This window comes from Salvelinus fontinalis, chromosome 13 (genome assembly GCF_029448725.1).
Source record: "Salvelinus fontinalis isolate EN_2023a chromosome 13, ASM2944872v1, whole genome shotgun sequence".
Lineage (NCBI taxonomy): Eukaryota > Metazoa > Chordata > Actinopteri > Salmoniformes > Salmonidae > Salvelinus > Salvelinus fontinalis.
The window spans coordinates 24,821,792-24,835,504 of NC_074677.1; positions in this window are offsets into that span (position 1 = coordinate 24,821,792).

The following is a 13,713-nucleotide window of genomic DNA, read 5'->3' on the forward strand; positions in this document are numbered from 1 at the left end:
TTTATACTTGCGTACTATTGTTTGTACAGATGAACGTGGTACCTTCAGGCGTTTGGAAATTGCTCCCAACGATGAACCAAACTTTTTTATGAGGTCTTGGCTGATTTCTTTTGATTTTCCCATGATGTCAAGCAAAGAGGCACTGAGTTTGAAGGTAGGTCTTGAAATACATCCACAGGTACACCTCCAATTGACTCAAATTAAGTCAAATCAGCCTATCAGAAGCTTCTAAAGCAATGACATAATTTTCTGGAATTTTCCAAGCTGTTTAAAGGCACAGTCAACTTAGTGTATGTAAACTTCTGACCCACTGGAATTGTGATACAGTGAATTAAAAGTGAAATAATCTGTCTGTAAACAATTGTTGGAAAAATGACTTGTGTCATGCACAAAGTAGATGTTCTAACCGACTTGCCAAAACTATAGTTTGTTAACAAGAAATTTGTGGAGTGGTTGAAAAACGAGTTTTAATGACTCCAACCTAAGTGTATTTTTAACCTCCGACTTCAACTGTACGTACGTACATACATACATACATACATACATACATACATACATACATACATACATACATACATACATACATACATACATACACACACACACACACATATAAGGACATACTATCTGGGAGCTATTAATTGAGCTAGGTTGATGTGACTCTAGGGATGCAAAATTCCAGTAAGTTACCCAAAATTCCCATGTGGAAGGAAATAATCAGGAATCTTCTAAAAAGGATTTCTGGAAAACCAAGGAATTTGGGGAAATGTACTGGAATTCTGCACCCCTACAAGTTTGTCTAATTATTAGCATTGATGAAATGGGTTTTGACCTCCAACTCAATTGAAAACAAATGTATCAATCTGTACTGATTCAATTAATAAGTTCAGAGACATTTATAGCATAGTTAACCCTTTGGTTACTGTGTGTTTGTGTAGATGCGTTTATGCAGTGACAACGCTCACCCCAGCTGAGCCTTGGTAGACGGTGAAGACCTCCTGCTCGGTCATTGGCGGCCTTGGGGTTGGCCTTGGAGGCCCGGGGTGAGGATGGAGTTGATGTAGACGTTGATGAGGGACAGCAGCTGGGTGTGGAGAGTACTGGACGTCTCACACAGCTGCCTGTAGATCCAGTCCTATAGGAGACAAGATGGAGTGCAACAGCATTAATGTGTATATTATAGGGATGTAACGATTCACCGATACGTATCGGTTGCCAATTAAAATGTTTAAGATACAAGTGCATTGTTCTGCAGACCCAAAACTAATCCAAATGTAGCATGCATTGGTCAGAAAACATATTCAAACTTTACGAACCACCAGTTCACAAAAGTTTGTTCTAGAAATGTATTTTGCTCATATTACATTCTTTCTAGTGTCCGAAGAAGACCTCATCTTCTGTCACAACTGATTCGTCATCCCCTTCAGTGTCTAACTGGATGTAACTGTTGAGACAGTCATTGATCTCCAAGTCATTTAGCATTTTGCAACTCCAGGTAATACCAATAGCCTTGTCAAACTGCACACTGTGCCCAGCTTTGCGGGCTGACCACATCTCCTCGGCACCTTTAGCATTAAAACGCTACCATGGCTTGCGTGATATTAGGTTTAATTAGTTGAGTGACAACCTATGGAAAATTGTGTTTTACCGTAATAAAGTAAGCTAGTAACAGATTGTGGGCTCTTTAAAAAATAGATATATTACCCCCCCTTTTTCATTATACCCAATTACGATCTTGTTTCGTCGCTGCAAGTTGGCATATATGTTTCAACTGTGCTGTGATGTTTCACAAAAGTTCTGAACCTTTCTACTCTCATAGTTTCTCCAGAATTAAAAAATTAAAGATGACCAAGAGTATTATTATATTATTGATAGATTGTGTACGGCTTTTCAAGTCACCCAGCACTGCTATTTGCAAAGCTAGCTTTAGATAAATGTTGTGATTTTTTTCAGCCATTCCTGAACCACCGACCAAAAACAAGGTACATATGGGCAGTACCAAGACAAGTGATATAATGATTGTCTGTTCACAGAAAACATGCTGTTTCTATTGATCATCCTTGAGATGTTTATACAACTTGATTGGAGTCCACCTGTGGTAAATTCAATTGATTTGGAAAGGCACACACCTGTCTAAATGTATATAAGGTCCCACAGTTGACAGTGTATGTCAGAACAAATACCAAGCAATGAGGTTGAAAGAACTGTCCGTAGAGCTCCGAGACAGGATTGTGTCGGGGCACAGATCTGGGGAAGGGTACCAACAAATGTTGGCAGCATTGAAGGTCCCCGAGAACACAGTTGTCTCCATCATTCATAAATGGAATTAGTTTAGAACCACCAAAACTCTTCCTAGAGCTGGCCACCCGGCCAAACTGAGCAATCTGGGGCGAAGGGCCTTGGTCAGGGAGGTGACCAAGAAAACAATGGTCACTCTGACAGAGCTACAGAGTTCTTCTGTGGAGATTGGAGAACTTTCCAGAAGGACAACGATCGCTGCAGCCAAAAGGCACCTGAAAGGACTCTGACCATGAGAAACAAGATTATCTGGTCTGATGAAACCAGGATTGAACTCTTTGGCCTGAATGCCAAGCGTCACGTCTGGAGGAAACCTGGCACCATCCCTACAGTGAAGCATGCTGGTGGCAGCATCATGTGGTGGGGATGTTTTTCAGCGGCAGGGACTGGGAGACTAGTCAGGATCAAGGGAAAGATGAACGAAGCAAAGTACAGAGACCCTTGATGAAAACCTGCGCCAGAGCACTCAGTACGTCAGACTTGGTCGAAGGGCCAGCTTCCAGCAGGACAACAACCCTAAGCACACAGCCAAGACCATGCAGGAGTGGCTTCGGGTCAAGTCTCTGAATGTCGTTGAGTGGCCCATCCAGAGCCCAGACTTGAACCCAATAGAAACTCTCTGGAGAGACCTGAAAATAGCTGTGCAGCGATGCTCCCCATCCAAAACTCCCCAAATACAGGTGTGCCAAGCTTGTAGCTTCATACCCAAGAAGTTTGTAATCGCTGCCAAAAGGTGCTTCAACAAAGTACGGAGTAAAGGGGCTGAATACTTACGTAAAATGCGATTCTTTTTTTCTTCATACATTTGCAAAAGAAAATTGCTGTTATTGCTTTGTCATTATAGGGTATTGTGTGTAGATTGATGATGGGAAACAACTAATTAATACATTTTAGAATAAGGCTGTAATGTAAGAAAATGTAGAAAAAGTCAAGGGGTCTGAATACTTTCCGAATGCACTGTAGATAACATTCTATTCGTTGCAAGAATTTTGTATAATAAGTTAAATTTAAAATGTTGAATCCAGCATTGTTTTGTGCATCAGTTCATAAACACAGCAAAAATATCTTCCGAACTATTTTACAACTTGTATTTTGCAGCTGTCAATTTTCTGGTCCTTAAATGCAACTAGTATACTTCTTTTATTCATCACAATGTTTAAATAAATAAATAAAATGTTGGTGTTTAATGCAGGGTCGACAGAGAAGTTCCTTACCTTCTCCCCCTTCCACTTTCCTCCTCCAATTGAGGTAATACTGCAATCAGTTGGTTGTAATTTTGGATAGAGCTTGACATTTCCATATATTTTTGTTAGCTGCATGTGTGACATAACTCCACCAGTCCTAATTATATAATTAAAGATTATACAGTTAAAAGACAATCTCAAAAAGGGTTTTTCATCATCAACTAGTATATTTGAGTTTAACCATAATATTTGTTGTAATACTGTTTTTTTCTGGTGGATTAAACTGAAATTGCAACCAGCATTCTATGGCTCGTTTAAAAAAAAGTGATATTTTGGCGATTATTTCATTTTCAAATAACCGAAAGTGAGATGTTGTAACCTGAATGAAGAGCGTTCCTGGGACATTCCTGTTCCCAAGAAAGCTAAGGTAACTGAGCTAAACAACTATCACCCCGTAGCACTCACCTCCGTCATCAGGAAGTGCTTTGAAACTACCCTGGGTCTCGACCCCGTCCTGTGCAACTGGGTCCTGAACTTTGACGGGCCGCCCCCAGGTGGTGAGGGTAAGAAACAACATCTCCACCCCGCTGATCCTCAACACTGGGGCCCCACAAGGGTGCGTTCTCAGCCCTCTCCTGTACTCCCTGTTCACCCATGACTGCGTGGCCATGCACACCTCCAACTCAATCATCAAGTTTGCGGACGACACTACAGTGGTAGGCTTGATTACCAACAACGACGAGACGGCCTACAGGGAGGAGGTAAGGGCCCTCGGAGTGTGGTGTCAGGAAAATAACCTCACACTCAATGTCAACAAAACAAAGGAACTGATCGTGAACTTCAGGAAACAGCAGAGGGAGCAACCCCTATCCACATCGACGGGACAGTAGTGGAGAAGGTGAAAAGATTTAGGTTCCTTGGCATACACATCACGGACAATCTGAAACACAGACAGCGTGGTGAAGAAGGCGCAGAAGTTCGGCTTGTCACCAAAAACACTCACAAACCTTTACAGATGCACAATCGAGAGCATCCTGTCTGGCTGTATCCCCGCCTGGTATGGCAGCTGCTCCGCCCATAACCGGAAGGCTCTCCAGAGGGTATCATCAAGGACAACAACCACCCGAGCCACTGCCTGTACACCCCGCTATCATCCAGAAGGCGAGGTCAGTACAGGTGCATTAAAGCGGGAACCGAGAGACTGAAAAACAGCTTCTATCTCAAGGCCATCAGACTGTTAAACAGCCATCACTAACATTGAGTGGCTGCTGCCAACATACTAACTCAACTCCAGCCACTTTAATAATGGAAAAATTGATGGATTCAATTTATCACTAGCCACTTTATATAATGTTTACATACCCTACATTACTCATCCCATATGTATATACTGTACGCTATACCATTTACTGCATCTTTCCATCTTGATGTAATTAAATGTATCACTAGCCACTTTAAACAATGCCACTTTATATAATGTTCTCATACCCTACATTACTCATCTCATATGTATATACTGTACTCTCTACCATCTACTGCATCCTGCCTATGCCGTTCGGCCATCACTCATTTATATATTTTTATGTACATATTCCTATTAATTCCTTTACACTTGTGTGTATAAGGTAATTGTTGTGTAATTGTTAGGTTATATTACTTGTTAGATATTACTGCATGGTCGGAACTAGAAGCACAAGAATTTCGCTACACTTACATTAACTTCTACTTCATCACAATCCCGGATCCGGGAGCACCCCCATCAGTAAAAAAGCTGACTAGCATAGCCTAGCATAGCGTCACAAGTAAATACTAGCATCTAAATATCATTAAATCACAAGTCCAAGAAACCAGATGAAAGATACACATCTTGTGAATCCAGCCATCATTTCTGATTTTTAAAATGTTTTACAGGGAAGACACAATATGTAAATCTATTAGTTAACCACGATAGCAAATGACACAACTTCTTTTTTCCACCATTTTTTTCCTGCATAGGTAGCTATCACAATTTCGACCAAATAAAGATATAAATAGCCACTAACCAAGAAACAACTTCATCAGATGACAGTCTGTTAACCTGTTGGGGATGGGGGCGCTGTTTAGACTATTTATGCTAATGTGGCTAATTTTTTAAACGGCTTCCCACAAAATCCTTGATCGTACAATATGCATATTATTATTATTATTGGATAGAAAACAGTCTATAGTTTCTATAGGAGTTGAAATTTTGTCTCTAAGTGGAACAGAGCCCATTCTACAGCAATTTCCCTGACATGGAGTCAGATTTGAGAAACGTTGGCCACTTTTCTGAAGTCATTTAAACGGGCACTGTCGTTGCTATGACTATACGGACACTTCTTACGTCTTCCCCTGGATGCCTTTACGTGATGACGATTCCAACGGGCTCGATTGCTCGTTCACAGGCCCTACAAATGAAAAAAACCTTTAGCTAGCAAGTCTTTTCTTGCTGCGTAACGCGCGTGGAAGACACCGACCCTCTCCTGTTCCAAGCGTTAGTTTAGCCTGTTATATTTCTCCGGTCATCTTTTCACTCATTATAGGAGTTACAAACATCACAAAGTAGTTAATTTAAAGCGTTTTATAGCAATTTATATCCGTTTAGTGCGATTTTGGGACATTTATTTTTGCAACGATGTGAAAAGTTGGGCACGCTTTTCAGTTCATCCCGAACGTAGTTGACATTTCCACATGGCAAGAGGACAGCTTTCCACCAAAAGACGATTTCTCCCAAGAAAGGATCCTTTGCCCAAGATACTGATGGAAGAACAGCTCAAGGTAGGACATTTTTATTATGATAAATCGTGTTTCTGTCGAAACATTTTAGTGGCTTAGGACGCCATGTTTTTTGACGTAGCTTCGCTTGGCGCAAACTGTATTGAAAAGTAAGGATAAATTAAAAAATGTAATAACGCAATTGTATTAAGAATTAAATTGTCTATCAATCCCTGTCCACCCTATATTTTTTAGTCACGTTTATGAGTATTTATGTATAAGAGTAGATCACTGTCTAAGTGGCGCAAGGACGTTTTCTTTACCAGCTTGTCTACATTTCACATTGTCTAACCATGATTTTGGTGGCTAAATATAAACATTTTCGATCAAACTGTATATGCATGTTGTAATGTGATGTTACAGGAGTGTCATCGGAAGAATTCTGAGAAGGTTAGTGAAAAAATTAATATCTTTTGGCGATGTTGACTTTTATCGCTCACTTTGGCTAGAATCAATGCTGGGCTGCTAATTGCTATGTGCTAAGCTAATATAACGATTTATTGTGTTTTCGCTGTAAGACACTTAGAAAATCTGAAATATTGTCTGTATTCACAGGATCTGTGTCTTTCGATTCGTGTATGCTGTGTATTTTTACGAAATGTTTGATGATTAGTAGTTAGGTAAACACGTTGCTCATTGTAATTATTCTAGTCCATTTGTGATGGTGGGTGCAATTGTAAACTATGCCATATACCTGAAATATGCACTTTTTTCTAACAAAACCTATCCCATACCATAAATATGTTATCAGACTGTCATCTAATGAGTTTTTTTGTTGGTTAGGGGCTATAAATATCTTAGTTTAGCCGAATTGGTGATGGCTACTGGTGTTGGTGGACAAATAAAAGATGGTGGATTATGCTAATGTGTTTTTAGGTAATAGATGTACATCTTTACATATTGTGTCTTCCCTGTAAAACATTTTAAAAATCGGAAATGTTGACTGGATTCATAAGATCTGTGTCTTTCATTAGCTGTATTGGACTTTAATGTGTGAAAGTTAAATATTTTAAAAAAATATTTTTTTTGAATTTCGCGGCACTGGTTTTTCAGTGGGGGGGGGGGGGGGAGTGCCGCTAGCGCCACGCTGATCCTAGACAGGTTAACATATTTATTGTATAGCATATGTTTTGTTAGAAAAATGTGCATATTTCAGGTATAAATCATAGTTTACCATTGCAGCCACCATCACAACTCTCACCAAAGCAACTAGAATAACTACAGAGACCAACGTGAATTACCTAAATACTCATCATAAATCATTTATGAAAAATACACAGCGTACAGCAAATGAAAGACAAAGATCTTGTGAATCCAGCCAATATTTCAGATTTTTTAAGTGTTTTACAGCGAAAACACAATATAGCATTATATTAGCTTACTACAATAGCCAACCACACAACAGCATTGATTCAAGCCAACAATAGCGATAACGAATAAACCAGCAAAAGATATTAATTTTTTCACTAACCTTCTCAAACTTCTTCAGATGACAGTCCTATAACATCATATTACACAATACATATAGAGTTTGTTCGAAAATGTGCATATTTAGCGGCACAAATCGTGGTTATACAATGAGAATAGTAGCCAAGCTGCCAACAATATGTCGGGAGAAATCTTGGGAGAGGCACCTAATCTAATCACTAACTAAATTTAAACTTGACTAAAAAATACAGGTTGGACAGCAAATGAAAGATACATTAGTTCTTAATGCAATCGCTGTGTTAGATTTTTAAAATTAACGTTACTACGACATACAGCGTGCGTTAAAGCGAGACCGCACCGTAATTAATGGTGGAATATGAGTTTTACATTTTTCAACAGAACAACGAATTAACATCATAAATAGTTCTTACTTTTTGATGAGCTCCCATCAGAATCTTGGGCAAGTTGTCCTTTTTCCAAAATAATCGTTGCTCGGTTGTAGATTGTCGCCTTCAACGTTGGAATTAGCAGTAAACATTAGCCATGTGGGCCAGACGTGTCCAACTCCCTAGAACGCAGCACAAATAAATACCCATAAATCGCAATATACTGATATAAACTGATATAACTCGGAGTCAGATCAGAGCCGGATATATCTAAGGGCTATAACGGGAGCTTTCTAGAAGGCCATCCTGAGGTCTGTCTTGCGTCATGGCGAAGAGAAGAAAGGGAGGACCCCACGTTGCCAGCCCATTTATAAGGCCTCAGATCTGCCTAGCAACTCCATTTCAATTCTCACTATTCACTGACATCCAGGGGAAGGTGTATGCAGTGCATCTCAACCAATAGAAGACAGGCAAATTAATAAACCGACCTCAGAACAGCCTGCAGATTTCAGATTTCTCACTTCCTCATAGGAAAATTGCTCCAACTCGAGTTCTGTTTTACTCACAGATATAATTCAAACGGTTTTAGAAACTAGAGAGTGTTTTCTATCCAATAGTAATAATAATATGCATATTGTACGAGCAAGAATTGAGTACGAGGCAGTTTAATTTGGGAACGAAATTATTACAAAGTGCAAACAGCACCCCCTATTGAGAAAAGGTTTTAACATCTGCTAACCATGTGACAAACACATTTGATTTGATTTGACATAACCTGAAAGGCCGCTCAGCAAAGAAGAAGCCACTGTTCCAAAACCGTCATAAAAAAGCCAGACTACGGTTTGCAACTGCACATGGGGACAAAGGTCGTTCTTTTTGGAGAAATGTCCTCTGGTCTGATGAAACAAAAATAGAACTGTTTGGCCATAATCGTTATGTTTGGAGGAAAAAGGGGGAGGCTTGCAAGCCGAAGAACAACATCCCAACCGTGAAGCACGGGGGTGGCAACATCATGTTGTGGGGGTGCTTTGCTGTAGGAGGGACTGGTGCACTTCACAAAATAGATGGCATCATGAGGCAGGAAAATTAGGTGGATATATTGAAGCAACATCTCAAGACATCAGTCAGGAATTTAAAGCTTGGTCGCAAATGGGTCTTCCAAATGGACAGTGACCCCAAGCATACTTCCAACGTTGTGGCAAAATGGCTTAAGGACAACAAAGTCAAGGTATTGGAGTGGCCATCACAAAGCCCTGACCTCAATCCCATAGAAAATTTGTGGGCAGAACTGAAAAAGCGTGTGCGAGCAAGGAGGCCTACAAACCTGACTCAGTTACACCAGCTCTGTCAGGAGGAATGGGCCAAAATTCACCCAACTTATTGTGGGAAGCTTGTGGAAGGCTACCCAAAACGTTTGACCCAAGTTAAAGAATGTAAAGGCAATGCTACCAAATACTAATTGAGTGTATGTAAACTTCTGACCCACTGGGAATGTGATGAAAGAAATAAAATATGAAATAAATCATTCTCTCTACTATTATTCTGACATTTAACATTCTTAAAATAAAGTGGTGATCCTAACTGACCTAAAACAGGGAATGTTTACGAGGATTAAATTTCAGGAAATGTGAAAAATGTAGTTTAAATGTATTTGTCTAAGGTGTATGTAAACTTCCAACTTCAGCGGTGTATATTTCCAAAAAGCGTTGATCGTCATTATTTGGACTACATAGATACATTTGCCAAATCTGTTTATGGTCCAATAGCATATTTAAAAGGATCCCCCTTCCTCACAGATCTGTTTGGACAGTATGTCATAGCTAATTTGTAAACGATAAATATGGACACATTACTAGTGCAAACACTTAATCTGCAAAAATGACAACAATTAATGGGTCATAGTGATTTCAGAACCCAAAAATATAGGCTACGTTGCCTGCCAGCCCATCTGATAGTGGCAGCAGTTAGTCTCCCTTATGGCTCAGCTCAGGTGCCAACATAGTACATACACCATAGTCATAAATAATTTACACACACACACGTCAGCTCAGACAGGCCTAGCTCATGAGCTCCATCAGCAGGAGATTTTCATTTAGAATGGAAAATGAATGATATTTAATGAACAAATGTTAGTGCATTGAATCGTATTGTACCGCATTGATTCGTTCTCTAATCAAACTGAACCGCATCGAAACGTTTTCAACTAAAACCTATCATTCCTGTATCGTATCGGAGCTCATGTGTATAGATACGCATCTAATCGCCTTGAAAGGGAAAGATACACATCCCTAGTATATCGATATGTATTTGTTGTATAGGCTATTGTACCAAGAGACCAGCACCAGTAAAAAACAATTGATCAGGTGTGAGTTCTCATTCCCATGTCTCAAAATATAGCAGGTGGAATTCTCCATGCTGCTCACCAAAGCCATGACCCTTGTTCAATGGAAATAGCCAGTAGATGGAGCCATGAATGAAGAGAAAAGGCATGAGGCCAATAACATAACCACAGACTGGAGAAAGGCCTACCTTGATGGAGACCTTGCGCTTGGTGAAGGCTCTGCTGCGGAGCATCTGGTAGATATAGTGGACGGGCAGGAAGCCTGTGATTTTGGCACACAGGTTGTTGGTAACCGCCACCCTCACAGCGTGGGCAGTGACCACCTGGACAACAACCAATAGAATATCAATACACCTGGCCAATACTATGGATAAAGAACCAATTCAGTCCAAATTACAAATAAAATAATATTGCACTGTATCGCAAATAAACAACATACAGTATGTACATCTTTAAGAAATATTTAATCTAAAAAGATGAAGCTAACTGTGGACATGTGGCTGTGTATATGAAGTACCTGCTCAATGAAGATCTCCTGGGTAAAGATGGTCTTCATTTTGCTCAGAGAGCTTGGTTTAATGACAATCTGCAGGTGAGCATTTACCCATAGATCAGTTAGACTGGTATCATTTACACAGATATCAATTTGACTGATTTTACTCGGGGAGAGATCTGCTGGCAGAGGTGCCACTACCACCATCTCTGCTTTTACTGCAGCCAGTACCTATTGAAAACCTCCTGAGAGCAATGAATGAACCTTGCATTTAATAATTCTACTCTATTCATATTGGATAAAATTCTTAGGCAGCCTTGGGTGGGAAATAAAGTTCAAAACAATCAAATTACATTGCTCCCTCTTTCTCTGAAAAATGAAGTGACAGCTGAAATAACTGAACACAACAGTCAGTGTATTGGCAGGCAGCAGTCTCAGTTTGTACGCTTCCTGCAGTGGAGGATGTACTATATAGTCTCTCTCTCTCTCTCTAGGGGGGGGACCTCTGGCTTTCTCATCCAATGGGTTTTGAGAAGGAGACGAGGTGTATGCAATTGAGATCCCCCCCACCTTCCACCATCACTCCACCTTAACTTCATCCCCAACGTGGAGCAGACCAGCTCGATGATGGCGCTGAGCTGGTTGCTATGGAAATACATGGCAACCAGTAATAGCATCTCTGCGAAAGAAGCGGAGACACCCGCAGCACTGTACACACACAGACAGAGAGAGAGAGAGAGAGAGAGAGAGAGAGAGAGAGAGAGAGAGAGAGAGAGAGAGAGAGAGAGAGAGAGAGAGAGAGAGAGAGAGAGAGAGAGAGAGAGAGAGAGAGAGAGAGAGAGAGAGAGAGAGAGAGAGAGAGAGAGAGAGAGAGAGAGAGAGAGAGAGAGAGAGAGAGAGAGAGAGAGAGAGAGAGAGAGAGAGGGAGAGAGAGGGAGAGAGAGAGAGAAATACAGTGGAGAGAGATTTAAACCGGCAGCTTACAATGCATCTTAGGAGGATGGCACTTTAATAAACTGATTATACCCAACTATGACAGACACCCTGCTCCCTCCTCCTCCGGCCCAGTGCCCCCTCTACACTGATTTACCTTCCCACTGATGGGTCCACAGCACACAGAGGAAACACACATTTACACAGACAGGGAGTTGGGCTGATGCAGTAATAACTCACAGACGATGAAGGGCTTATTACATTTTTGAAAGCCTGTCAGGGCCTCTCGGGTTGCCCCCCCCACTCCCCTATCCCTCCCTAGCCCTGCTCTATTCCACCCCACGTCCCTGCACCGTTTTTTCTTATTTTTAGATGAGCTGTCTGCCCTCTGCCTTTCCCCTCCAGTAGCATAGACCAGAGCAGAGAGGAGAAGGGGAGGGAAGAACAAGACGTGGAGATGGAGCATTAACATGCACAGTACACCTGTGTTTTGCGAGGCAGCATTAAAGGAGAAATTCACTTTATTTTAACAGAATCTGTATTTTCAATGTATATTGGATGTTATAGAATGTACATGTTTTTGAGAAACCTACCCCACCAGCGATAGACTGCTCATTCCGCAGTTACTGGGGGAACAGATGAAACATGAAAGAGAGCTTAATAAACAAAAACATAAGGACAGGTCGTAATCACCTCTCGAAATACTCCTCCTTTTTGATCATCTAGCTGAGCCACATCACCATCAGCTGCTCCTGCTCCGGGGTGCAGCAGGAGAACACCAGATAACACAACACCGTCAAATACCACTTAACATAACATCAGGTACCTTTCCAAACAAGCTACCTGTTGAACCTGGCTCTGTTAGCCCAGCGAGAATCTGTCTGCCAACTGCTTGGCATAGGATACAATGACCAACTCAACTGCTTAAACATCTACCTTCTCCTCATTTCTCCTCTTCATCTGCACTGATTGGGAAATATTTGACAGGCTAAAACAATGGTGGCTTTTACCTCAGTTCTTTCAGATCAGTGCAATGAAGTGAAGAGTGTGTATGGACAATTGAGAAAGAGCCAATAACATCTGTAGGACGTGGTGAGTAAGGAGATACGGACGAGTAGGAGGCTGGTTGTAGTGGTAACATGGTCCTACCTGACTAGTGTGGGGAAGGCTAGTAGTTTACAGAAGGACAGAGAGACAAAGCGAACCCCAGCTGGAGTGGCCGGAGGCCTGCTGGTCATCAGCTGGAGAAGCTGCTCTGCCTCCTCATCAGTAGGCCTGTCCATGGGGGAAGACACACACACCACCATTGCATCAAATCTCACAAAACACCCAAAATTGCAACCATAAGTTAAACACCCACAAACATTACATACACCATCTTTCAAAAGTCAATTACATTCTCACACAAACAAAACTAAGATAACTCCTCACCCCCCTCTTGAAAAGAACTCATAAAACAGTAACAATCAGAAGAGACCATCAGTGCCATCCCTACTGATGTCCTCTCCTCTCTGCAGTGTTGCCTACCTGAGTCCTGCGATGCCCATCAGTGCACAGTAGAGTCGGAGCAGGGCGGAGGCCTTCACCACGTGCTACTCCCTGAGACCTGAGTACCCTGAGCTGCTCTCTGCGTCCTCCACACTGAGGTGTTCTCATGCTTTCTCTGATGGAGCGAGTGAGGGAGCAACGGAGAGATGGCGAGAGAGAAAGAGGGAGGGGGGTTGAGAGCTGTATGAGAGAATATAAGTCACTTTCAAGGTATCAGTAAGAGCTGTGTGTGTGTATGAGTAACAGAATGTACAAGATACCTGTCTGATTCAAGTGGACTGATCCATTGTGGAGGCCGTGGGGATGGCA